The 26,957-nt window shown below is 43.3% G+C and overlaps 1 protein-coding gene across 1 annotated transcript in view; it reads right to left on the reverse strand.

Moving 5' to 3' along the window:
* Nucleotides 1-25,012, reverse strand: part of ALDH1L1 (aldehyde dehydrogenase 1 family member L1) — a 97,583-nt gene extending 72,571 nt beyond the window's left edge. Inside the window, exons 1-2 of the mRNA XM_084966595.1 lie at nt 24,620-25,012; nt 20,116-20,267 (exon numbers count right to left, since the gene is read on the reverse strand). The gene's annotated coding sequence lies outside the window, so the exon portion shown is untranslated. The remainder of the gene's footprint in view (nt 1-20,115; nt 20,268-24,619) is intronic.
* Between the last annotated feature and the right edge of the window lie 1,945 nt (nt 25,013-26,957).

Here is a 26,957-nt window from a genome sequence, read left to right on the forward strand (position 1 = left end):
AAAGAAAATGGGGTTGAAAATATATTTTAAGAACCTATGGTTGGAGTTCCTGTTGTGGCTCAGTGGTTAACAAATCCGACTAGGACCCATGAGGTTTCGGGTTCAATCCCTGGCCTTGCTCAGTGGGTTAGGGATCCGGCGTTGCTGTGAGCTGTGGTGTACATTGCAGACGCAGCTCGGATCCTGCGTTGCTGTGGCTCTGGCGCAGGCCAGTGGCTACAGCTATTCGACCCCTAGTCTGGGAACATCCATATGCTGCGGGAACAGCCCAAGAAATGGCAAAAAGACAAAATAAATAAATAAAAACATAAGACCCCTTTAAAAAAAAAAAAGAACATATGGTTGAAAAATTTCCACATCTAAAGGAAACAGATATCAACATACAGAAAGCACAGAGGGCCCCAAACAAGCTGAACCCAAATAGACCCTCACCAAGACATTATATTAAAAACAGCAAGAGTTAAAGATAAGGAGATAATTTTAAAGGCAGTAAGAGAAAAATGAAGAGTTAATAATAAGGGAACCTTCCCCCCACCATAAGGCTAACACTAATTTCTCTGCAGAAACACTACAGGCCAGAAGAGAATGTCAAGATATATTCAAAACTCTAAAAAGTAATCTCGCAGCCTAGAATAAATATCTACCCAGCAAGATTATCATTTAAAATAGAAGGAGAAATAAAGAATTTCTTCAACAAATGAAAACTAAAAGAATACAGAAATACTAAACACATTTCTAAAGAAATACTGAAAGATCTCTGCTAAATAGGAATGAAAGAAGTAAGAAGAAATAGGATGGAGGAAATCACAATTGATAGTAATCACTTAAATAAGCCAGTATACAGATTAAAAAGAAAAAAAAAACCCTATATGTAAAAGCGACAATAAGCACAAGGAATGGCAAAAGGATAAATATGAAGATGTTAAAAAAAGGACATGAAAATCATCATCCTTCTGTGGGGAAGGAGAGTAAGAAAATCCAGACTTTTTTTTTATTGTGTTCGAACCTATGTAACTATCAGGTTAAAGCAAGCAGAGAGGAAAGGGTTGAAATGCTTGAAAAACAGGGGAACCACAAATCAAAACCAAACAATACATTCACAAAAACTAAAAAGAAGATGATACAAGCATAAAATAAAAAGGAAATCACTTATCGATAATTACCTTAAGTGTAAATGGACTGAATGTCCAATCAAAAGACATAGCGTGGCAGACTGGATAAAAAACAAGAGCCTACAATATGCTGCCTATAAGAGACCCACCTTAGGGCAAAGGACACATATAAATTAAAAGTGAGGGCATGGAAAAAGATATTTCATGTGAAAGGAAATGACAGGAAAGCTGGAGTTGTAATACTCATGTCAGACAAAATAGACTTTAAAACCAAGGCCATAAAGAAAGATAGAGAAGGACACTATTTAATGATAAGAAGACCAATTCAAGAAGAGGATATCACACACATCACGTATGCCCCCAATATAGGAGCACCCAATACAGCAAATACTAACAGACATAAAGGAGAAATTGATTAGAATAGGAGACTTTAACACCCCACTCACATCAATGGACAGATCCTCTAGACAGAAAATCAATAAGGCAATAGAGATTCTAAATGACACAATAGAAAAGTTAGATTTAATTGATAATTTCAAGAAATTGCATCCAAAATAATTAGAATATACATTTGTTTCAAGTGCACCTGGGTCATTCTCTAGGATTGATCACACACTTGGGCATGAAATTAACCTCAACCAATTTAAGAGTATAGAAATTATTTCAGGAGTTCCCATTGTGGCTCAGTGGTTAATGAATCTGACTAGGAATGATGAGGTTGTGGATTCAATCTCTGGCCTTGCTCAGTGGGTTAAGGATCCGGCATTGCCGTGAGCTGTGGGGTAGGTCGCAGATATGGCTTGGATCCAGTGTTGCTGTGGCTGTGGTGCAGGCTGGCAGCTGTAGCTCCAGTTAGACCCCTAGCCTGGTTACCTCCATATGCTGCAGGTGCTGATCTACAGAAGACAAAAAGACACACATACACACACACAAAGAAATTATTTCAAGCACCTTCTCTGACCACAATGGCATGAAACTAGAAATCAACCACAAGGGGAAAAAATGGGAAAAACTGACTACATGGAGACTAAACATGTTACTAAAAAACCAGTGGGTCAACAAGGAAATCAAAAGGGGAATTAAAAAATACTTGAGACAAAAGACAATGAAAACACAACCATTCAAAATCTATGGGATGCCACAAAAATAGTTCTTAGAGGGAAGTTAATAGCAATAGAGGCCTTCCTCAAAAAAGGAGAAAAATCTCATATCAACAACCTAACCTACTACCTAAAAAATTAAAAAAAAGAAGAACAAACAAATCCTATATTTAGCAGAAGGAAGGAAATCACAAATATCAGAGAGGAAATCAATAAAATAGAGATTAAAAAATCAATGGAAAAAATCATTAAAACCAAGAGCTGGTTAGTTGAAAGGGTAAACAAAATTGACAAGCCTCTAGCCAGACTCACCTAAAAGAAATGGACAACTTTCTAGAGGCATACAACCCACCAAAACTGAATCAGGAAGAAATAGATCATTTGAAGAAATGGATCTGTAGAATTAAAATTGAATATTGTAATAAAATCACTCCCTACAAACAAAAGTCCAGGCTCAGATAGGTTTTTTTTTTTTTTTTTTTTTTTTGCTTTTTAGGGCCGCATTTGCAGCACATGGAAGTTCCCAGGGTAGGGGTCTAATTGGAGCTATAGCTGCTGGCCCACACTATAGCCACAGCAACACCAGATCCGAGCCGTATCTGTTGTCCATTTCTTTTAGGTTGTCAGATTTGTAGGCATATAATTTTTCATAGTAGTCTCTCTCACTCTCTCTCTCTCTTTTTTTTTTTTTTTGTACCTCTGTAGTATCCATTGAGATTTTTCCTTTTTCATTTCATTTCTTATTTTCCGCTCATGGCAATGTGGGACAGGATCAGATAGCTTTACAGGCAAATTCTACCAAACATACAAAGAACTTATACCAGTCCTTCTTGAACTTTTCCAAAAGATCAAAGAAGAAGGGACACTCCCAAAGACATTCTATGAAGCCACCATCACCCTAATACCAAAAACCAGATAAAGATATTACCAAAAAAGAAAATTACAGGATAATGTCTTTGATGAATATAGATATAAAATTTTAGCCAATTGAATCCAACAACACATAAAAAAGATCATACACCATGACCAAGTGGGATTCATCTAAAATTCACAGGGATGGTTCAATATGTGCAAATCAATCAATGTCACACACCACATCAACAAAAGAAAAGTCAAAAACCACACGATCATCTCAATAAATGCAGAAAAAGAATTTGACAAAATCCAACATCCATTAATGATAAAAACTCTTACCCAAGTGGGTATAGAGGGAACATATCTCAATATAAAAAAAAGCCATTTATGACAAACCCACAGCCGACATAATACTCAACAGAGAAAAGTTGAAAGCCTTCCTGCTAAAATCTGGAACAAGACAAGAATGCCCACTCTCACCACTTTTGTTCAACATAGTAACGGAAGTCCTAGTCACAGCAATTAGACAAACAAAAGAAATAAAAGTTATCCAAATTGGAAGAGAAGAAGTATAGTTGTCATTCTATGCAGATGACGTGATACTATATATAGAAAACCTTAAGGACTCCACACAGAAACTACTCAAACTGATAAACCAATTCAGCAAAGTATTAGGATATAAGATTAACATTCAGAAATCAGTCACATTTCTGTATACTAACAATGAAATATTATAAATGGAATATAAAAAGACAATACCTTTTAAAATCGTACCAAAAAAATTAAATACCCAGGAATAAATCTGACCAAGAAGGTGAATGACTTATATGATGAGAACTATATAATCAAAGAAATTAAAGGGGATTCAAAGAAATGGAAAAATAATCCATGCTCCTGAATTAGAAGAATTAATACCATTGAAGTAGCCATACTAGGAGTTCTCGCTGTGGCACAGCAGAAACAAATCCGACTAGGAACCATGAGGTTGTGGGTTCGATCCCTGGCCTTGCTCAGCGGGTTAAGGATCTGGCTTTGCCATGAGCTAGGTTGCAGACACAGCCTGGATCTGGCGTTGCTGTGGCCATGGTGTAGGCTGGCAGCTGTAGCTCTGATTAGACCCCTAGCCTGGGAACCTCCATATGCCATGGGTGCAGCCCTAAAAAGCAAAAAAAAAAAAAAAAAAAAAAAAAAAAATAGCCACAATAGTCAATGCAGTCTATAGATTTAATGTGATCCCTATCAAATTACCCATGACATTTTCCACAAAACTAGAACCAACAATCCAAAAATTTATATGGAACCATAAAAGATGCAGAATCGCCAAAGCAATCCCTAGGGAAAAAACCAAGCAGGAGGCATAACTCTCCCAGACTTCAGATACTACTACAAAGCTATGGTAATCAAGGCAGGGTGGTACTGGTACAAAAACAGATAGAGAGTAGAGAAATAAACTCAGACCCCTACAGTCAATTAATCTTTGACAAAGGAGGCAAGAATATGAAATGGGAAAAAGACAGTCTCTTCAGCAAGTGGTACTGAAAAAACGGGACAGCTGCATGTAAATCAATGAAACTAAAACACACCTTCACATCATACATAAAAATAAACTCAAAATAGTGTAAAGACTTAAACATAAGACAAGACACTGTAAAACTCCTAGAAGAAAACATAGGCAAAACATTCTCTGGGATCAACATTACAAATGTTTTCTTGGATCAGTAATGTCAAGGCAACAGAAATGAAAACAAAAATAAACCAATGGAACCTAATCAAACTGACAAGCTTTTGTACAGCAAAGGAAACCATTAAAAAAATGAAAAGGCAATCTACAGAATGGGAGAAAATAGTTCCAAACAATGCAACTGATAGGGGCTTAATCTACAAAATATACAAACAACCCATGCAACTCAATAACCACACACACAAAAAAAAAACCTAATTGAAAAATGGGCAGAAGCCTTAAACAGACATTTCTCTGAAGAAGACATACAGATGGCCGGCAGGGATGAGAAAAAATGCTCAACATCGCTAGTTATTAGAGAAATGCAGATCAAAACTCCAGTGAGGTACAATCTCACACTGGTCAGAATAGCTTTCATTAATAATTCTACAAATAACGAACGCTGGAGAGGGTGCAGAGAAAATGGAACACTACTACATTGCTGGTGGGAATATAAATTGGTACAACCACTGTGGAAAACAGTATGGAGGTACATCAGAAAACGAAATATAGAACTACCATATGATCTGGGCATATATCCAGACAAAACTACAATTCAAAAAGATACACACACCCCAATGTTCATTACAGCACTATTCACAATAGTGGAGATGTCCACTGACAGACGAATGGGTTAAGAAGACGTGGTACACAATGGAATACTACTCAGCCATAAAAAAGAACAAAATAATGCTATCTGCAGCAACATGGATGAAACTAGGGTTTCTCATACTAAGTGAAGTCAGTCAGAAAGAGAAAGACAAATACCATATGATATCACTGACATGCGGAATCAGAAAAACGTGGCACAAATGAACCTATCTATAAAACAAGTAGACTCACAGATATGGAGAACAGACTCGTGGTTGCCAAAGGGGAGGTGGGAGTCGGATGGAAGGGAAGTTCCCAGTGTGGGATTCTTAACCTGCTGCGCAACCCTGGAACTTGGCACCATGCTCCCACCTCTTATAGCCAACTGATTCTGACTTTTGTTTCAACAGAACTAAATGCAGAAGTCTTGACTCAGAAAGAATGTCAAGGCAAACAGAATTTAGCTGGCAGAGGGCTGACTTGCATCAGGGACAGCAGGCTCGTCCAGGACGCAGATGGATTCCTGTTGCATTGTCTTGAGCTGTTCTCGGCCCACAAAGGGAGAAGCAGTTTGGTGACTTTGAAAGCAGACATCAGGGCTGTTGCTCTGCTTCTCACCAGCATTCAGGGCATCGCCTGACCTACTGTGGGGAGATTGTAGCGAGCTAATACTGCTCAGCACTTAGGACAATGTCTGCATAAAGGATCACTGGTCCTTGGGCAACAGTTTGCCATGGCTGCTGTGACAAACCACTGCAGACTGGGTGGCTTAAAGGACTGAATCATACGGTCTCACAGTCTGAAGACAGAGGCCAAGATCAAGGTGTCCTCAGGGCTGGGTCTCTCTCCAAGAACACTGGTCATATGTGATCTGGGACCCACCTAACTCCCCAGTGGCCTCCTCTTAACTAATCACACTTGCAACAACCCTGTTTCTAAATAGCATTCAATTCGGTAACAGAATCCAGAGCTCCAAAATATGAAATTGGGACATGGTCAGGTGTCCAGGTCTCACTTTTTCAGTTCTGGGGTGTTGGCACATGCTGGCCTGCATGGAAATCAACAAATATTGTCCTTGACACGGGCCTGAAGAAGCCCTTCCTCCAGCCCTGGGAAGTCATCGGGCAGTGTTGACTCCTCCCAGACCCACATCTAGCCAGCATCTGGTCCCATTTCTTCTTATTTCTCAGCAGCTTCCATGAGGGTCTTTTGTTTTGTTTTGTTTTTTGCTTTTTTTTTTCTGGTCTTTTTTTAAGGGCTTCAACTGTGGCATATGGAAGTTCCCAGGCTAGGAGTTGAATCGGAGCTATTCCCAGGCTAGGGGTCAAATCAGAGCTGAACCACAGTCACAGAAATATGGGATCCAAGCTACATCTGCAACGCATACCACAGCTCACGGCAACGCTTGATCCTTTTTTTTTTTTGTCTTTTTAGGGCCACACCTGCAGCATAAGGAGGTTCCCAGGCTAGGGGTCTAATCCCCTACAGCTGCCGGCCTACACCACAGCCACAACAACACCAGATCCGAGGCGATCTTGACCTATACCACAGCTCACAGCAACGCCACTGCACCATGACGGGAACCCTAACACTGGATCATTAACCCACTGAGTGAGGCCAGGGGTCGAACCTGCATCCTCATGGATACTATTTGGAGTCATTTCAGCTAAGACACAATGGGAACTCCTCATGTAGGTCTTAAAAACGAAATCACCTATGTTGCATAGCATTATTTTCATTGGCAAAATATTGAAAAGCCGGAAATATCTGTCTTGTTCATTATTAGGCCCAGGCCCCCTTACAAGGCCTAGTGCCCAACAGCTGTTTAATAAATTTACCTGTGAGTGACCTCCATGTCCAGTCTTTGGGGGCTGTGCACACGGCCAGGGAAACAGGAGTTTCAGTTTACCTATCTTGTGTTTTCCACTCCTTGGCTATACCTTGGCCCTGAAAAGTCTTTCTCTGCCAGCCCCAACCAGCCCACCACCTCAAGGCTGTGGCATGCACACAGGACCAGGGTCTTCATGCTTTTTTTAATGGCCACACTCATGGCACATGGACATTCCCTAGACCGGGGATTGAATTTAAGCCACGGCTGCAACCTATGCTGCAGCTGTGGCAATGCCAGATCCTTTAACCCACTGTACCACAGCAGGAACTCCCCTTACTGCTTTGTTAACCAGTAAGTGATAATGAAAACTGATGAACATGAACTACTCCTATGGAATTGGAAAGATAACAATAAAATAGACTATGTGAATTCAGGATAAAGCAAATTAAGAGAGAGAAAAAAAAACCCAGCATTGATTAGTTGGAAAACAACAAACAGTAAACAGAATCAAGAATTATTTCTTTTCATTGACAGATGAATGGATTAAGAAGATGTGGTACAGGAGTTCCCATCGTGGCTTAATGGTTAACGAATCTGACTAGGAACCATGAGATTGTGGGTTCGATCCCTGGCCTTGCTCAGTGGGTTAAGGACACGGCGTTGCCAGGAGCTGTAGTGTAGGTTGCAGACACGGCTTGGATCCGGTGTTGCTGTGGCTGTGGTGTAGGCCAGCAGCTGCAACTCCCATTAGACCACTAGCCTGGGAACTTACATATGCCGTGGGTGCGGCCCTCAAAAGACAAAAGATAGAAAGCCCCACTTATAACAACAACGATAAAATAAATACTGAGGACAAATTTGATGAGAAACTATTATGTGGGCAGGAAAGCTGGATGGGCTGGAGGGGCCATTTCCCTCCCCCAGGACACGTAGGCTCCAGGCAGTATTTCCCCAGGGTAGGCCTTACTAAGAAGACTGCTAGGTCCTGCATATATTTCAAATCGGTCCTCCCCCCACCCCGCCAGAAACACAGGGGATTCTTCTCTGATCTTCACTGAGAGAAACTGGTGATGTTTCTGGAAGCAAAACTCACAAAGGTATGCAGACCCCCTGGTAAGACCAGGCCCCCTGAAGTTTTTACTTTCCAGCTCGTCCACACTGAGCTCCAGAAACTCACTGGTTACATTTCAGGTTTTCCCACGCGTACCCTATTTCCTGGGAAGTTTCTGTCCCGGTGACCTGTGAGCCTCTGACCCCACCTCGGTCCCTCCAGCCTAGGGCAGTGTCTGCCCTGTGATCTCAGTTCCCCAATAGACCTCAAAACGGTTGTTGATTTTCACTTCATTAAGCTTTTTATTTGTGTGGATGGAGGAATGGCTGCTGGATCAGAAAGCGGGATCCCAAGATGTTTTAAAGTCTAAATACAACTGAATCTTTTCACAGAAAGTAGAAATGACTGGGAGTTCCCACTGTGGCGCAGTGGAAACGAATCTGACTAGGAACCATGAAGATGTGGGTTCGATCCCTGGCCTCACTCAGTCGGTTAAGGATCCGGCATTGCCATGAGCTGTGGTGGAGGTTGCAGATGTAGCTTGGATCTGGCATTGCTACAGCTGTGGCATAGGCCAGCAGCTGTAGCTGTGATTCGGCCCCTAGCCTGGAAACTTCCATATGCTGCAGATGTGGCCCTAAAAAGCAAAAAAAAAAAAAAAAAAAAAAAAGTAGAAATGACCAAGAACTGGTAGAAAACATAAATATATCAATGAGTATCGATGCTCAGAAAAGCCCTGTAACTTAGCTAAAGGGCATGTCACGAGCCAGCAGCTAAAGCCGAGTTTATGAGTAGAGAAGCGTGTGGGTCAGCAAAGGGTGCAGGGGCCCCTGGCTGAGATCCTGGGGAGCAGGTGTACTGAATCTTCAGGGCCACACTGTCTACACTCTACATGGGTTTCAGCCCCAGGGGGGCCATGCGGCTCCAGAATCACGCATATCAGCATTTCAGCAGCCAGGTGCACTGCCCCAGGTGTGCTTGTCCAGGTGTGCTTGCCCAGAGCAACTTCCTCAGGTGTACGTGCCCAGGTACGGACATGAGGTCAGTTCAGGACAAATCTACAAAGGGGCATTCAGATTTCAGAGCTTTGTCTACAGCCATACCACCCTGAATGTGTCCCATCTCGTAAGATTCCAAAGCAATTGTCACCTAGAAACTACAGATATGGAGCTGAAGACCTATACGGTTGATCAACCTTGCCCACAAAGTTCCAGACAACGCAGTGAGACAAAGAGATGAGGCAGACTTTGGAAAGAGACAAAAGTGTCCTGACATTAACTGCCCACTCAAAGCCGTGAGAGACTCCAGGAAGACAGCTGCTTTCCAGAGTTATTTTTTGAATTTGCTGCTTGTCCGAGTATGTGACGGATCTGGGCGTGCACAGGGACGTGTGTCTGTGCTTGAGTGTGAGAATGGGCAACATCCTTTCTCTTCTCCCAGATGGACACCAAGGACAGTAACAGAACTTGGCTAATAACTTAATCCAGTCTTTTCTGAACTGTTCATTTCTAAGGCTCTCATTGTGTTGCCAAGGGAGCAGCCTGCAAAGGAAGGGGGTCTGTGGACGCTCTCTCACCCTGCAAAGCCGGAAAGGGAAGCAGGGTAGGACAATGGTGTGATTCACTGAGTCCTGGGAGGGGTGGCCCGTCTGCTCATTAGAGGTGGTTGGAGACGGCTCTCTCCTCAGTGTGGCAAGAACTGACCTTGGTCCTTAAGAAGCACACGTTTATGCTCATTCGAGATGCTTCTGTACCATGCACAGATTCATTTCCAGAAGGATTAACTATTGCAACATGAAAACATCAATACAATTTTTAATAGATATAAAATAATAGTTCTTAAAACTTGGAGTAGAAAGTATTTTGTGTCTCAGACAGGAAAAACAGGACGGATTTAACCATGTAAATGTGTGAATTTTTATGCTAAAAAGTACCACGAATACTAAAAGAGGAAGCAATAAGCGGTTAAAAAAAAAAAGATTCAGAGCTGAAATGACCACTGAGGTTAAAGGCTGAATTGTGTCCCCCGAAAAAGGCATCACTGAGGTTAAAGGCTGAATTGTGTCCCCCGAAAAAGGCATCCTGACCCCGGGACTTCGCAATATGACCTTAATTGGAAATAGGGTCTTTACAGAGGCAACCGAGTTAAAATGAAATCTTTAGGGTGGCCCCAATCCAATACATGATACTCTTACTGCACAGAAATCTGGGCACAGACACACAGGGAAGAAGACCTTGTGCAGACAGAGGGTCAGAGTGAAGCACCTTCGAGCTATGGAATCCCAAGGACCTCCAGGAACCCTCGGAAGCCAGGAGGGACTGGAGGATCCCGGCCAGCACCGTGATTTCAGATGGTTAGTCTCCAAACAGAGACAGTACATTTCTGCTCTTCTAAGTTGGTAGGACAGTGTTACCCTTGGAAACGATACAGAGCATGAATAGCATTTAAGTGTAAAAAAGTCTTAATATCAGTAACAGAAGATGAAAATGCAATGTAAAGGTAATCACAAGATATATACAAAGACTATACCAAAAATACCAAGGAAGACAGGAATCCCTATAAACAAATAGAAGAGGCTAGAGCAGGGCTCGCTAGCAGCAGGGCAAGGGGGCGCCTGCCTTCAGTTCAGGCAACCACAGGGGCTTGTCTGGAGACAACTTAGAAAACAACTAAAATAGTGTCAGCTTTTAATTGTCACAATTCTCAACATCAGTAATATAATCATCCTCAAAGAAGTCTTCTGTTGTTCTAAGACTTACTCTTGCTGTAGATACTGATATTTTTAAAAAATAAAATTTCTTTTTGGGAGTTCCCGATGTGGCTCAGCAGGTTAAAAACCCGACTAGAATCCATGAGGATGAGGGTTTGATCCCTGGCTTCACTCAGTGGGTTAAGGATCCAGTGTTGCCATGAGCTGCGGTGTAGGTCACAGATGTGGCTTGGATCCTGCGTTGCTGTGGCTGTGGTGTAGTGGTGTAGGCTGGCGGTTGTAGCTTCAATTTGACCCTAGCCTGGAAACTTCCATATGCTGCAGGTGTGGCCCTAAAAAGAATTTTTTTTTCTTTTTAGAACAGTTTTGATTTATAAAAAAAATGAGAGAATTTTACAGAGAGTTTTTGTCTACTCCCCTCATCTAATTCTCTCTATAATTAACATCTTACATTAAGTATGGTCTGTTTGTCACAATTAATGAACTGGCACTGAGACATGATTATTAACTAGAGTCCAAGTTTATTTAGGTTTCCCTAGTTTTTAACCTAACATCTTTTTCTGTCATAGGGGACCCCATTATATTAACTTGTCCTATGTCCTTGAGCTTGGCTGTGATATTTTCTCATATATTCCCCGTTACTGGCGATCTTTTTTTTATCTTTTTAGGGCTGCATCTGTGGCATATGGATGTTCCCGTGCTAGAGGTCAAGTTAGAGCTATAGGTGTCAGCCTACACCACAGCCACAGCAATGCCAGATCTGAGCTGCATCTGTGACCTACACCACAGCTCATGGCAACCTGTGATACTTAACCCACTGAGCTAGGCCAAGGATCGAACCTGTGTTCTCATGGACACTAGTCAGATTCATTTCCACTAAGCCATGACGGGAACTCCAAGGGGATCTGATCTTAATAGATTTGAGGGCTGAGAATTTTGTGAGATGCCCTTTACTGGAATTTTCTGATGTTCTTCTCATAATTAGGCTGAGGTTACTGGAAAACCACAGAGGCAGAGTGCCATTTTCATCTCACTATATCAAGGTTACATGCTACGAACATGATTTTTTCTTTCTTTTTTTTTTTTTTGGACATTTTAGGGCTGCACCTGGGCCTATGGATGTTCCCAGACTAGGGGTCGAATAGGACCTATAGCTACTGGCCTACACTACAGCCACAGCAATGCCAGATCCCAGCTGTTTCTGTAACCTGCACCACAGCTCATGGCAATGTGTGATCCTTAACCCACTGAGTGAGGCCAGGGAGTGAACCGGAGTCTTCATGGATATTAGTTGCATTCGTTACAGCTGAGCCACAATGGGAACACCTACAAACATGATTTGTCACTACTTATTCTGCACTTTTTGTCAAAGATGAGTTGACTCTCTTTATGAGGGTCTCTTTCTGGGCTCTATTTTCTGTTCCACTGATCTTAGTCTACTAAGATTTACTGTAACTCTATATCAAGCCTTTAAATCAGGTGGTAATGGTCCACTGACTTTGTTCTTCAGTACTGTGTTGACTCTGGGCCTTTGCTTCTCCATACAAACTCCAGACTCAGTCTGCTGACATCTGCAAAGTAACTTATTGGGATTTTGATGGGAATTGCATTGCAACTGTAAGATCAAATTTGTAAAGTTTGACTTCTTGACAATATTGGGTCTTCCTTCCATGGACACAAAGTATCTTCCTACTTATTTAGATCTTTGATTTTTTTTTTTAAGAGAATAACAACAAAACTCTGGATTCTTGTTCTAGATCCTAGATCTTGTTCTAGGGATCCTATACATATTTTGTTCAATTTACACCTAAGTATTTCATGGTTTTTGGTGCTAATATAAATTGTGGTGTGTTTCTAATTTCAAAATCCAATTGCTTATTGCCTTTCTATAGGAAAGAAATTGACTTTTATATGAGGTTTATATCCTATATCTTTGCTATAATAACTTATTAGTTCTAGGAGTTTTATTCAATTCATTGGAAATTTTTACAGAGAAAATTATATAATCTGTTAACAAATAACAGTTCAACTTCTTTCTTCCAAATCTGTAACATTTTCATGTCTTGTCTTAATTGCATTAGCGAGGACTTCTAGCATGATGTTGAACAGGGGGTTGTGAGAGGGGACATTCTTGCCTTGTTCTTGATCTTACAGAGAAATCAAGAGGTTTCTAACCATAAGTATAATGTCAGCTGTAGCATTTTTATAGATCTTCATTATCAAGTTGAGGAAGCTTCTCTGTATTTCTAGTTTGCTGAGAGTTTTAAAAATCACGAATGGATAGTGGATTTTGTCCAATGCTTTTTCTGCACCTATTGATACCATCATATGGTTTTTCTTCTTTAGCCTGTTGATGCGATAGATAGCTTTAACTGATTTTTGAATGTTGAACCACGCTTGCATGTTGGAAAAATCCCTCTCGGTAATAGTGAATAATTCTTGTATACATTGCTGTGTTCAATTTGCAATATTTTGTTGAGGATTTTTGCATCTATGTTCATGAGAGAAATGGTGTGTGGTTTTTCCTTTCTTATAACATCTTCATCTTGTTTTGGTATTAGGATAATGCAAACCTCAGAGAATGAGGGAGGAAGTCATTCTATGGCTTCTCTTTTATGGGTAAGGTTGTGAAGAATTTATATCACTTATTCCTTAAATGTTTTACAGAATCCACCAATGAAACACATCTGGGTCTGATATCCTGCATTAGAGATTTTGAAATTCAAACTGTTGACATTTAACCACTGTAATAAAGAGGATGAGGAAAGATATACACGATATGTTGCTAAAGAAAAAGAATCAAGTTGTGTAACACTATGAATGGAGTATTTCCATTTTAAATTTATTTTCCCAACTTTTATGAAAAATTTCAACAGAAAAGTCGAAAGAATACGTTAAACATCTATGTATCTGTAGAGAACCGCACCTAGGTAATAGCTATTAAAATGTTACCATATTTGTTCCCAATTGAGTGTGTTGGTTGCAGACATCATGAATGCTTCAGTCATAAGTACTCCAGTCTGTGTCTCCTGAGAATAGATATTTTCCTACAAATCATAATGCCAGTATCACATCTGAAAAATTAACAATAATTCCATATCATCTAATATCTCATCTTTAACTTTCTCCAATTATCCTAAGAATTTCTTCTATTGTTTTTCTGAAAGTAGGATCCAAACTACATTCATGCATTGCATTTGATAGTTATGCCTTTTCTATCTCTGTTGGTCTAGAAAAGTCCCCCTGCTTTTTTTTTTTTTTTTTTAATAGCATTAACTTCTTGAAGAGCTCTGGTCAGCTCTTGTAAAATGTCCCTCATTCTGATTTGCCTGCTGTTTCTTTAATAGATCATTTAGTTTGTTTCTCTGCTTTGCTGAATCTGGAAATTAAGGGTTGGATCTTAATTGAATTCAGGTTAAAGATTTGGGGCAAAACACTTTCTTATGTGTCCTCTTCATATTGCATCCTAGGGGGCCCCCAGTGTACTGCTGTCTCTCTACGAATGGTTATAAGTGTGGGCACTCATGTAAGACAGTGAATGGCAGAGTCTCCACCAGAAGGCACAATATTTTCTTTGAGTATCTTGGTAAAGGAAAACTGGGAAGGCCATGAACCCTGCCCACCACCCATAGTCATCAACTGGATACTGGTTGACAAAAGTGCAGGCCACCCATGCAATGATATTCTCTGCAGAATATTAAGAAGTCTACCGTGGGGTTAAGCCTATTCTGAGCTACACAGAACAGGGGAAGAATTTCCTAAGCATGCTATCAAACTTGGTACTCAGAAATTAAAAGATTGACAGATTTTTTTAGATATTTAAGAGTTAAATAATCCCAGGAATGTAAGGGTAGTTCAAAGGAGAAAATCAATCGATGTAATACACCACATTAATAGGATGAAGGGTGAGAACCACATGATCATCTCAATAGATGTACAAAAAGCATTAACAAAATCTGATACTCTTTCATGGTAAAAAAGACCACTCAAAAATAGAAGGGGATTTCCTCAGCACAATAAAGGGCATTTATGAAAAACCACAGCCAACATCATGCTCAGTGATGAAAGACAGATTTTGATCTATGCTCAGAATAAGGTAAGGATGCCTGCTTTCACAACTGCTATTCAACACTGTACCAGAGGTTTCAGCCAGAGCAATTAAGGAAGAAAAGGAAATAAATAAAAGTCATCCAAGTTGGGAAGGAAGCAAAACTTTCTCTCTTCACAGATGACATGATACATGGACAATCCAAAGATTGCACCAAAACCCTACTGGAGCCAACATACATTTAGCAGAGGTGAAGCATATAAAATATCAATATATAAAATTACGTTTCTATATATCAGCAACGAACAAGCTGAAAAAGAAATTAAGAAAGTAATTCCATTTATAATAGCATCCAAAAGAATAAAATACTTAGGAATAGATTTAACCAAAAAGCGGAAAGATTTGTATGTTAAAAACTATGAATGCTCAAAGAAATTAAAGAAGATCTAAATAAATGCAAAGACACCCTATGTTCCTTGATTGAAAGACTTACTATTGGTAAGATGTTATGATATACTCAAAGCAATCTACAGGTTTTATGCAATCCCTTTCAAAATTCCAACAGATTTTTTGTTTCTTTCAGGAATGGAAAAGCAAACTCTCAAATCCATACATAAATGGGGGCATGAAGAGAGCCAAAAATAATTTGGTCAACAACCTAAATAAAAATACTTAGAGGGAAACATGGGGACAGTGGGCTCTTAGATATGACACCAAAAGCACAAGCAAAAAAGAATAAAATAGATAAATTGGATTTCATCAAAACTAAAACTTTTGGACATCAAAGAACATTCTCAGGAAAGTGAAAAAGACACCTACACAATGATAGAAAATATTTGCAAATTGCACATCTGATAAGGGTCTACTGTCCAGAATATATAAAGGACTTTTAATACTCAACAAACAAAACAACAAACCACTTTAAAAATGAGCAAAACATCTGTACAGGTATTTTTCCAAAAAACACATACAAATGGTCAAAGGCACATGAAAATATGTTCAACATCATTAGTCACTAGGAAAATGCAAAACCAAGTCACAGTGAGATACCGTTTCACACCCAATAGGACATGTGTAATTAAAACAAAAACCAGACCGAAAATGACAAATATTGGTAAGTACTACGGTCTGGATGTTTATGTCCCCACAAAATCCATGTGCTGAAATCCTCATTCCTTACTGTCTCACAGACTTTGAAAAAATTACGTTCTCCAAATGAGACAGATTAGGGAGTGGGGGGATGGGCTGGGATGGAAATGCTATAAAATTGGGTTGTGATGATCGTTGTGCAACTATAAATGTAATAAAATTCATAAAAAAGAAAAAAAAATCCTCATTCCTGATGTGATGGTATTAGGACATGGGGCCTTTGGGAAGTACTTACGTCAGGAAAGTGATTAATGCCCTTTTAAAGGACCCCACAGAGCTCCCTTGTCCCCTCCACCCTGTGAGGACATAGAAAACGCCAGCTATGGACCAGGAAGAAGGGCCTCACCAGGCCACATTGGCACCCTGATGTTGATGGCCAGCCTCCAGAACTGTAAGAAATAAATGCCTGGAGTTCCCATCATGGCTCTGCAGAAATGAATTTGACTAGTATCTATGAGAACACAGGTTCGATCCTTGGCCTGGCTCAGTGGGTTAAGGATCCGGCGTTGCCATGAGCTGTGGTGTAGGTCACAGAGGTGGCTTAGACCTGGCATTGCTGTGGCTGTGGTGTAGGCTGGCAGCTGCAGCACCCATTCAACCCCTAGCCTGTGAACATCCATATGCCACAGGTGTGACCCCAAAAAGACCAAAAAAAAAAAAAAGATAGAAATGCCTGTTATTTATATTCCACCCAGGCTGTGGTGTTTTATTGTTAAAGCAGTCCTAATAGACTAAGATGGCAAGAAAATGAAGAAATGGGAAGCCTTGCAAAACAATTCAGCTACTGTGGATGAATGTGTAGAAGCTCTCCAAAAGTTGAACATGAGTAATTAAATGACTCAGCAATTCCACTTCTAGGTATTTACCCAAAGGATTGAAAACAGATACTCAACACATGATCATAGCAGCACTATTCACGTGATCATAGCAGCACTATTCACAGCCCCTGAGTGTATGAGGGAAGACGTGCCTGTGACACACATACAATAGATATCACCTGATGGAAACTCAGCTGCGTGTTCTGCAAGTCAGTCCTGATGCTGTCCACCCAGCATTAGTGTCAGACCCCAAGGCTGCCCACTTCAAGTTGCAAATCTCAGGGGGTGCTCAGGCCGCCACGCTTCAGGGGTTCCTGTGAAACTTGAGGTTCAATAATTCACTAGAATGACTCACAGATCCAAGGAAAGTGTGATATTTATGATTGCGGTTTTATCATAAAGGGTATAGATCAGATCAGAAGGACCAGGTAAATGAAGAAATAGGCCAGTCTGGGAATAACCAGACGACCCGTGGTCTCCTTGTGGAATAATGGTGTGTCCCCTCCTGACAGATCCATGTGCCAAGGACCAAGGGGGTCAAAGACCTATACACTGAAAACTACAAAACACTGATAAGGGTAATTGAAGATGATTCAAAGAAATGGAAAGACAATCCATGTTCTTGGATTATAAGAATTAATATAGTTAAAATGACCACTAAAATGGCCACACTACCCAAAGAAATCTACAGAGTTAATGTGATCCCTATCAAATTACCCAGGACATTTTTCAGAACAAATAATCCTGAAATGTACATGGAATTACAAAAGACCCAGAATTGCCAAATCAATTCTGAAGAAAAAGAATGAAGCAGGAGGCGTAACCCTTCCTGACTTCAGACAACACTACAACAGCTACAGTAACCAAGACAGTGTGCTACTGGTGCCAAAATAGACATACAGACCAGTGCTTAAAGACTTAAACATAGGACATGACACCATAAAACTCCTAACAGCAGGCAAAAAATTCTCTGACATAAATCGTACCAATGTTTTCTTAGGTCAGTCTCCCATGCAACAGAAATAAAAGAAAAAAATAAACGAATGGGATGTAATCAAACTTACAAGTTTTTGCACAGCAAAGGAAACCATCAACGAAATGAAAAGACAAACTGCAGAAAGGGAAAAAAAATTGCAAATGATGTGACCAAGAAGGGCTTAATTTCCAAAATATATAAATAGCACATACAACCCAACAACAAAAAATCCAATCAAAACATGGACAGAAGCCGTAAACAGACCTTTTTCCAAAGAAGACAATGGATAAAGGACACATGAAAAGATGCTTAACATCACTAATTTTTAGAATGGTCAGACTGTTTAGAATGGCCATAATCAAAAAGTCTGTGAACAATAAATGCTGGAAAGGGTGTGGAGAAAAGAGATCCCTCCTACACTGTTAGTGGGAATGCTGGTTGATGCAGTCACTTTGGAAAACAGCACAGAGGATCCTCAAAAAACCAAAAATAGGAGTTCCCTTGTAGCTTACAGGGTTAAGGATCTGGCATTGTCACTGCAGTGCCTTGGGTCACTGCTGTGGCGCTGGTTTGATCCCTGACCCAGGAACTTCCACATGCAGCCACCCCCCCCAAAAAAAACACCCCAAAACAAACCTAAAAATAGAGTTGCCATATAATCTAGCAATCCCATTCCTGGGCATATATCTGGATGAAACTATAATTCAAAAAAATACATACACTGCTACATTCATGGCATCACTATTCACAATAGCCAAGACATGGAAGCAACCTAGATGTCTATCTACAGAAGAATGGATAAAGAAGATGTGGTACATATACACAATGGAATACTACTCAGCCATAAAAAGGAAATAATGCCATTTACACAACATGGTTAGATCTAGAGATTCTCATACTAAGTGAAGGAAGTCAGAAGGAGAAAGACAAACATCATATGATATCTCTTAGGTGGTAACTGTACAAAATGAAACACAAAGCTGCAAGATAAGAAGAGCTGGGGAAACTGTTAAATTGTAACAACGTGGAGTTCCCAACGTGGTGCAGTGGTTAACGAATCCGACTAGAAACCATGAGGTTGCGGGTTCGATCCCTGGCCTTTCCCAGTGGGTTAACAATCCGGCGTTGCTGTGAGCTGTGGTGTAGGTTGTAGACACGGCTCGGATCCTGCATTGCGGTGGCTCTGGCATAGTCTGGCAGCTGCAGCTCCAACTGGACCCCTAGCCTGGGAACCTCCATGTGCCACAGGAGTGGCCCTGGAAAAGGCAAAAAAAAAAAAAAAAAAAAAGGGAGTTCCCATCATGGCTCAGTGGTTAACGAATCTGACTAGGAACCATGAGGTTGCAGGTTTGATCCCTGGCCTCAGTCAGTGGGTTAAGGATCCGGCATTGCCATGTGCTGTGGTGGAGGCCACAGATGCAGCTCGGATCCCGAGCTGCTGTGGCTCTGGTGTAGGCCGGTGGCTACAGCTTCAATTGGACCCCTAGCCTGGGAACCTCCATATGCCCCCGAGTGTGGCCCTAGAAAAGACAAAAAAAAAAAAAAAAAGTAACAACGTAACTTGTATCTTCCCTGGTTCTTACCACATCACCAACCTGTGCTAAAAATAGAAACTATCCCTATATAACTAGCTGCTCCTTAAGTTGCTGGGGAGCCTGAGTTCTCTCTGCCCAGTACTCCCTGGGGGCCACTCTGTTGGTGGATAAACGTGCTTGAGACCTCATTGCTCCCAGCTCTGCCTCCTTCCCTTGCTGTTTCTAACAATATCACTTATATGTGGAATCTAACACATGACACAAAGGAACTTATGTACAAAACAGAAACAGATTCAGAGACATAGAGAACAGATTTGTGGCTGCCAAGGGGGGAGGGGGCTGGGAGAGGGATGGATTGGGAGTTTGGGGTTAGGAGATGTAAGCTGTCACATATGGAAGGGATAAACAATGAAGTCCTACTGTATAACACAGGGAAGTATATCCAGTCTCCTGAGATAAACCATAATAGAAGAGTGTTAAAATGAATGTATATATGTATACCCGAATCATTTTTCTGTACAGCAGAAATTCACTCAGCATTGTAAATCAACTATACTTCGATTAAAAAAGAAAGCAACCTCCTGACAGGTGCGGGTATCTCAGGAAAAGAGGAGCTCACCTAATTCATCAGAGGAGGGCTTTGAGATCTTTGTCTCCTCCTCTGTATGGTCGGGAGTAGAGGTTTCTCCGGATCAAGGGCAGCTCTCCATTCCCCAGTTGGGCCAGCTGGTTTAACTCTGGAGTGATGGATCCAGGCGTGTATTCCTGTTACTTTGAGAGCAGTGGGAGTGGTTAGAATTACAGCACAGGGCCCTTTCCATACTGGCTTTAAAGGCTCCTTTTTCTAGTCCTTTATTCACACCTGGTCCCCTGGTTTGTGGGGGTGCACTGTTATGTCTAAAGATACAGGTATTCTGTGACCCATTTGTGTACTTGTGAGATGGTGAGCCCCAATCCTAGCAGGTGTTTATGTAAATCTGAGTCTCCCAACTCCCTGGTGTTTCCTCTCAGAGTGATCGGTGGAGGCAGACTCCCATATAGGATTTCAAATGGTGCGAATCCTATTCCCGCTCGGGGTGAGCATCTCACTTTTAGGAAGGCCACCAGCAGCATATCTACCCAGGGCAAGCTGGTGTCCTGACATAACTTCCATAGAGTCTGCTTAAGGGTTTGGTTCATGCGTTCTATTTTCTCTAAACTTTGAGGGTGATAAGCAGAATGTAACTTCCACTGGATCTATAAGGCTTTCGCCACCTGCTGCACTGTCTCGGCCACAAATGCCGGTCTGTTGTCTGACCTGATGGTCAGAGGCATTCCGTATCTGGGAATGATGTCTCTCGGGAGTGCCTTGGGGGCTTCCCTTGCCTTTTCAGTTTAGTAGGGAAGGCTTCTCCCCACTGTGAAAGGGTGCAGATAAAGACTAGCAGGTATTTGTACCCCCTGCTCTGGGTGACTTCAGTGGGGTCCGTGTCCATATCCTCAAATGGGGACCGTCCACAGTGCTGTGTCCCTGTTGGTCTGCTGGGCCCCTGGCAAGCATTATTCTGCAAACAGCTTACGCACTGTTGGGAGACAGAGGAGCAGAGTGCAGGAAGATGTGCAATAACATAGTACCAGCCTAGTAAGGTCTTGAAGGCAGTTTTGCCCATGTGGGTCAGTTCATGTTGCTGGTGGACTAGTTTGTAGGCCAGCTGTTCTGGAACACCAGCCCGGTGGTCCCGTGTAACCCACCATCCCATCTTAGTTTTAGTTCCTCCTTCCTCCCTTATCCATTTCTCTTCTTCTGGAGAATATTTGGGGACATCTGGCACTTCTGGGGCCAGCAAGACCTTAGGTTTGTCTGGATGTTGTCCCCAGGATGCTTGTCTGGTGGCTGCATCAGCACTGTGGTTTCCTTTTGCCACCAGGTCACCTCCCTTTTGGTGGCCTTTGCAGTGGATAACTGCAACATCTTTAGGCTCCTATACTGCTTCTAGGAGCTTTAAGATTTCAGCCTGGTTTTTGGATTCCTTTTCCTTCAGCAGTTAGGGGTCCTTTCTCCTTATATAAGGCTCCGTGGACATGTAGAGTTGCAAAGGCATATCTGAGTCAGCATAGATGTTCACTCGCTGGTCTCACCTGAGCTCCAGTGCTCTGATTAATGCCCATAATTCTGCTCTCTGCACTGACCATGCTTGAGAAAGCGCTTCCTTCTACTTCCATCACTTCTGAGTCAGACACTGCAGCATATCCTGCCATCCTTTCTCCATCCTCCACAAAGCTGCTGCCAACTGTATATAAAAGGATTTTGAAGTGGTTTATCAGCTAAGTCAGGCCTGCTAGAAAACACCTCATCTAGTACCTCTAGGCAGTTATGGTCCCGGGGCCCTGCTTCATCCGGTAGAAAGATGGTTGGGTTCAGGGTTCATACAACTTCCAGCTTTACCTGCGGATTTTCACATAGTAACCCTTGGTATTGAGTCATTTGTGCATGCGTGAGTCAATGGTGGCCCTGATTGCCCATCAGGGTTACAACTGAATGTGGGACTTTAATGTCGAGGTTCTATCCCAGAGTCAACTTGTCAGCCTCTCTTACTAACAAGGTGGTAGCTGCCAGCGCTTGGAGGCAGGGAGGCCATCTGGCCACAACTGAGTCAATTTGCTTAGACAAATACGCCACCGGCCTCTGCCAAGGCCCAAATTCTTGGGTTAGGACTCCCAAGGCCATCCCATTTTTCTCATGAACAAAGAGGTTGAATTCTCTGGTTACATCAGGAAGTCCTATGGCTGGAGCCTCAGTGAATTTGGTCTTGATTGTCTGAAATGTTGCCTCCTGGCTTGGTCCCCATTCAAGGGGAGCCTTTTTTCCTCCTTTTAGGGCCTCATACAGAGGTCTGGCCGAGTCTGAAAACCTGAGGATCCATATCCTGTAGAATCTCACTGCCCCAGGAACTCATGAATCTTCTGATGGGTGGTAGGGACCAGAATGACACAAACTGTTTTCTTTCAGTCCCCAGCATTCGTCGGCCCTGCATGATGTTAAATCCCAGATACTTGACTTGTTTCTTACAGATTTGTGCCTTATTCTTTGATAACCAATACCCAGCCTCCATTGGTAGGGAGAGGAGAGCTTTTGTTCCTTCTAGGCATGGAGCCTGCGTGGTGCTGGCCAGTGAGAGGTCATCAATGTACTGCAGCAAGACATAGTCTAGTTTTTGTCCAGAAAATTCAACCAGGTCAGTGGCCAGGGTGCTGCTGAAAAAAGTAGGAGAGTTCTTGCATCCTTGTGAGAATCTTGTTCAAGTGAGCTGCTCCTTTGTCCCAGTGTGTGGATTTTCCCATTCAAAGGCAAACAAGGGCTGACTAGCAGGCGCCACTCGGAGGCAGAAGAAGGCATCTTTGAAGTCCAGGCAAGTGAACCACTCAGCAGTGGAAGGGATCAGCCCCAGCAGGTTACACGGATTAGGGACAGACGGGTACAACGTGATTGTTGCCTCGTTCATGGCCCTCAGGTCCTGAACTGGGTGGTAGTCCTGTGTCTCCGGTTTCTTTACAGGCAATAAGGGGGTGTTCCAGGGTGGCTGACACTTTATCAAAAGTCCGTGCTCAAGCAGCCTTTCCAGGTGAGCCTGGATTCCTAGTTGAGCTTCTCTGGGAATCAAGAGTACTGCCACAGCTTAACTGGTTGAGCTCCAGGTTTCAGGTCAATCAAGATAAGAGCATGGCATCTTGCTAGTCCCGGAGGGTTTCTTTCGGCCCAAACCAGTGGGTCCTCAGTCTCTATTTTCGGGGGAATGATCCCCTCTTCTGGAGGGGAAGAGTACAGGCACCCTTCTTCCCTCTTTAACAGCAAAAGCCTTGATTAAAGAAGAGGGTGGGCCTATTAATTTGAGTTGAGCTGATCCACCTGCAGAGAAGGAGATTTGAACTCCCATCTTGGCCAGCAGGTCTCTTCCCATAAAGGGAACTGGGCCGTCAGGCAGGTAAAGAAATTCACATACTACCTCATGGCCTCCTAACCAGCACTGTTGTGGACTGCAGAAGGGCCTGTGGGTTTGGGCATCTGTGGCCCCGATGATGGTAGTTTCTTTTTCCAAGAAGGGAGCCATAGGTTGCGTGAGCTCTGAATGTTTAGCACCTATATCTACCATAAAGTCTACAGGATGGCCCTCTCATTGAATTCTGGCTCTCGCGGGCCCAGCTGGAGAGAGCTTGGTGTCCCCAGTTAGATTCTGCTTCGGCTAAGCCAATTGGATTCGCGCTGCATGGCTCAGGTTGGTATCGGCTAGGTGGGGGTGACGTTTTGGCATTTCTCTCTGGATGGTTGGGGCATTCATTTTTCCAGTGTCCCTTCTCTTTACACATGGATTGTGTCCAAGGGGGCTCCTTCTCTCAGGCAGAGTTTTCTTTTTGGACTGGGCTACTAAGACCTTGCACTGTCCCTGGTCTGTGATGCAGAACTGAACCCAAGGTGGTCTTAACTGGGCAACTTCTAACCATTGACCAATGTATGGAAATCAGTTTGGGTGTCCAGGGTCTCCTGTTATAACATTATATACTGCTCCAACCGTGGGCACATCTAAGGTCCCTTCCGAGGGCCATCTGACCCCGAAGGAGGGCCACTTTAGGCTACAGAGAGTGCGCAGTTTTCCATAATTTGGTTTTATACCATAATCTTCAGAGAATCTTTTCTCAAAATTCTTAACCATACATTCTAAGACAGTGGGTTTTGAAGCCAATTCATGCACTGTGTGTATTCCCACCCTGTGATGGTGTCTCAAAACAAACAGCAGGGGGAGCACTCACTTTCGTTAGCGTGTGGCTGGTCTGTATAAACCCCAGACCAGGACCAGTCTCACAGGGAAGGAAGAGAACCCTCAGAGTCTGGTGCAGCCCTAAAGCCATATGAGGTCACCACGGAACTGCAGGTTAGGACCCACTCAGGCTCTGTGGTCCGAAGACGGGGGAGACCGGGCTCTCATTCTCTCCAGTCACTCACACACACACACCAGAATTGACAGGCCACCAATCCCGAGAGGAACAAATCCTATCCTGAGTGACCCTCTGGTCACTGAGAGCTGATCAGTCTCTCCTTCCACTGTATGGAGGATCCTGACTCAGGCAGATGTCCCTGGGGCACTTACCAGTCTGACATCCCATCCTGGAACCCGTTTCCACTCTCCTTCTGAGTCTGTTTGGGAAGCGGCGTGAGCTGGGGCTGGCACAGCCCGACTGAGAGTTAGGATATGGCAAAACGGCCGGGCACACACTATCCACCTGTCGCTCAGCTGGCGACCATGGCCTTCCCCAGTTCCCTGACAATGGTGGCACAAGGGGCCAGCTCAGTTGTCGGCTCCTGGCAATGCACCAGAAAATGTTTCAGAAACTGTGGCAGCAGAAAAAGACAAGTGGTGCTCAGAGATGTGGAATAGCCAGGTTTACTCAGCACGGGTGTGGGCTCAGAGGAGTCACCTCCAGAGTTTGAGCACCAGGTCTTTGTTCGGGGAGCTTTTGTAGAACACAGACTTCCGGGTTTTAAGAGTGTTCCTGAGCAAGCAGTCCCCCTGCTCCCCTTCCCGGAGCAGACAGAGTTCCTGCCTAAGAAGCTGAGCAAACAAGACTACAAAAGCAAAACTGACAAGCAATGCTTGGTGCAGGTTAGCAGGGCTGCTAGCGAGGACAAAAGGCACATAGTGGCTACACCATCACAAGAAGGGTGATATGGTGAGCAAAGGCTGCTGACAGGTCCATAACTGCCTCTTTAGCCACGGGGGTTGTTTCTCTAGTTAAAACTCTTACTTCAGCGGTATAGAGGAGTCACTCTGGCTTATATATGATTTACCTTAACTAGAACAACCTGTTTTGGTGGCCTACTGAATATGTATTGTACATCTGGTTTAGTTATTAAGGAAAAATACACTTAAAAATGAAAATAAAGAGCTGTGGTTTGGGTATCCAAAAGAGAGCTGGATGGCCATTGTGGCAAGACTTCAGACATCCCACTTAAAACTTAAATTTTCTGAACCATATCAGACTCAAGGACGCCTCCAATGCTGCTTCAACCTTGTGGTCTTAAGGCCAAGGCATGTTTACAGGGAAACACCTTACAGATGCAACACCCTTAGGTCACACAAGCTCTGGACCCTGACTCCTTACAGCTGTGCCACACTCCCCTCAGCCAGAATACTCATCCGGCCTCTTTCTGACCCCCAAATTTCTGAAGACACCCTAAAGGGAAGTAACCCTGCCCAACTGAAATGCGTGGCTTGATTGGAGTTCCTGTCGTGGCTTGGTGGTTAACGAATCCGACTAGGAACCATGGGGTTGCGGGTTTGATCCCTGGCCTTGCTCAGTAGGTTAAGGATCTGGCGTTGCCGTGAGCTGTGGTGTGGGTTGCAGATGTGGTTCGGATCCCGTGTTGCTGTGGCTCTGGCGTAGGCAAGTGGCTACAGCTCTGATTCGACCCCTAGCCTGGGAACCTCCATATGCCGTGGGAGTGGCACGGATTAATCTTTTCTATAATGCAACAAAAGACATTCAGAGGGCTGGAATTGTATGACTGTTGGGTTTGCCATTGTGAACCTCAATGAGGGAGTGAAGATTGGTACCTACTAACACCTAAAAACTCCACCAAACTCCAGCCTAGTTACTCTAGTCTGTGCGGCTGCCCAGGGACATCAGGGCCCCCTTTACCACCCCCACCCCAGCAAACGCACCTGTAAGGCAAGTCCCTGTTTTCTGGTCCCTGCCCCATCTTTCTGGTCTCAGCCCTCCACCTCCCAAACAGCCAGCCTGCCTGGAGATGAGGGATACCTCTAGGCCTTGGGCACAGGTCATGCTGAGCCGGGGCATCTGGCCTATGGAGCTGGTACTGGGGCGTCCTACACCACCGTTAGCCTAATGTGACTCAGGGGAACCCAAACAGTGTGTGCCCTGAGGGGGATTTAGTTCTTAGGTCCCACCACAAGGTCGACCCCACATTGGGCTGCAAACTGCCTCCCAGAAAGCTATGCCAGCCACGCAGTCTGCAGGCGGCGGGACCCCGGTCCAAGGCACATGTGGGGTTTTAAGTTGCATTTAACTGGTCTCCTGGCTAAGGACAGCTGTTCCTAGAGCAGGAGGGGAGTTGCTGGTGACAGCAGGCATGGCCAGCCACAGCATCCTGGCTGAGCCTGGCAGGGGAGGACAGTCCATGATGCTGTGACCCACTGTGAGCAAAGGTAACAGGGGCAGCCTGGGTTTTGGGGAGCCCGGGGATAACTTTAGAAGGTGAAACCCTCGCTGGCGGGTCTGGTTCACAGGATGCTCCACATGGGGAGCTCAAGTCCCTGCTAGCTGGTCCGGGGTGTTTGTGCCCCAGCAAAAGAGGCACAGTTGCTGTGGTAACACGGCGGGGCCGGGGGGTCAGACAGAGTGGCCTCCAGTAAACACTGCACTGGGGGCCTGAGTGAGCAGCCCGGCTGCCCAGTTTCACAGTCACTT

This window comes from Sus scrofa, chromosome 7 (genome assembly GCF_054392235.1).
Source record: "Sus scrofa isolate SSC_HxYL_T2T_F1_AM1 chromosome 7, Sscrofa_HxYL_maternal_Yorkshire_Landrace_v2.0, whole genome shotgun sequence".
Classification (NCBI taxonomy): Eukaryota; Metazoa; Chordata; class Mammalia; order Artiodactyla; family Suidae; genus Sus; species Sus scrofa.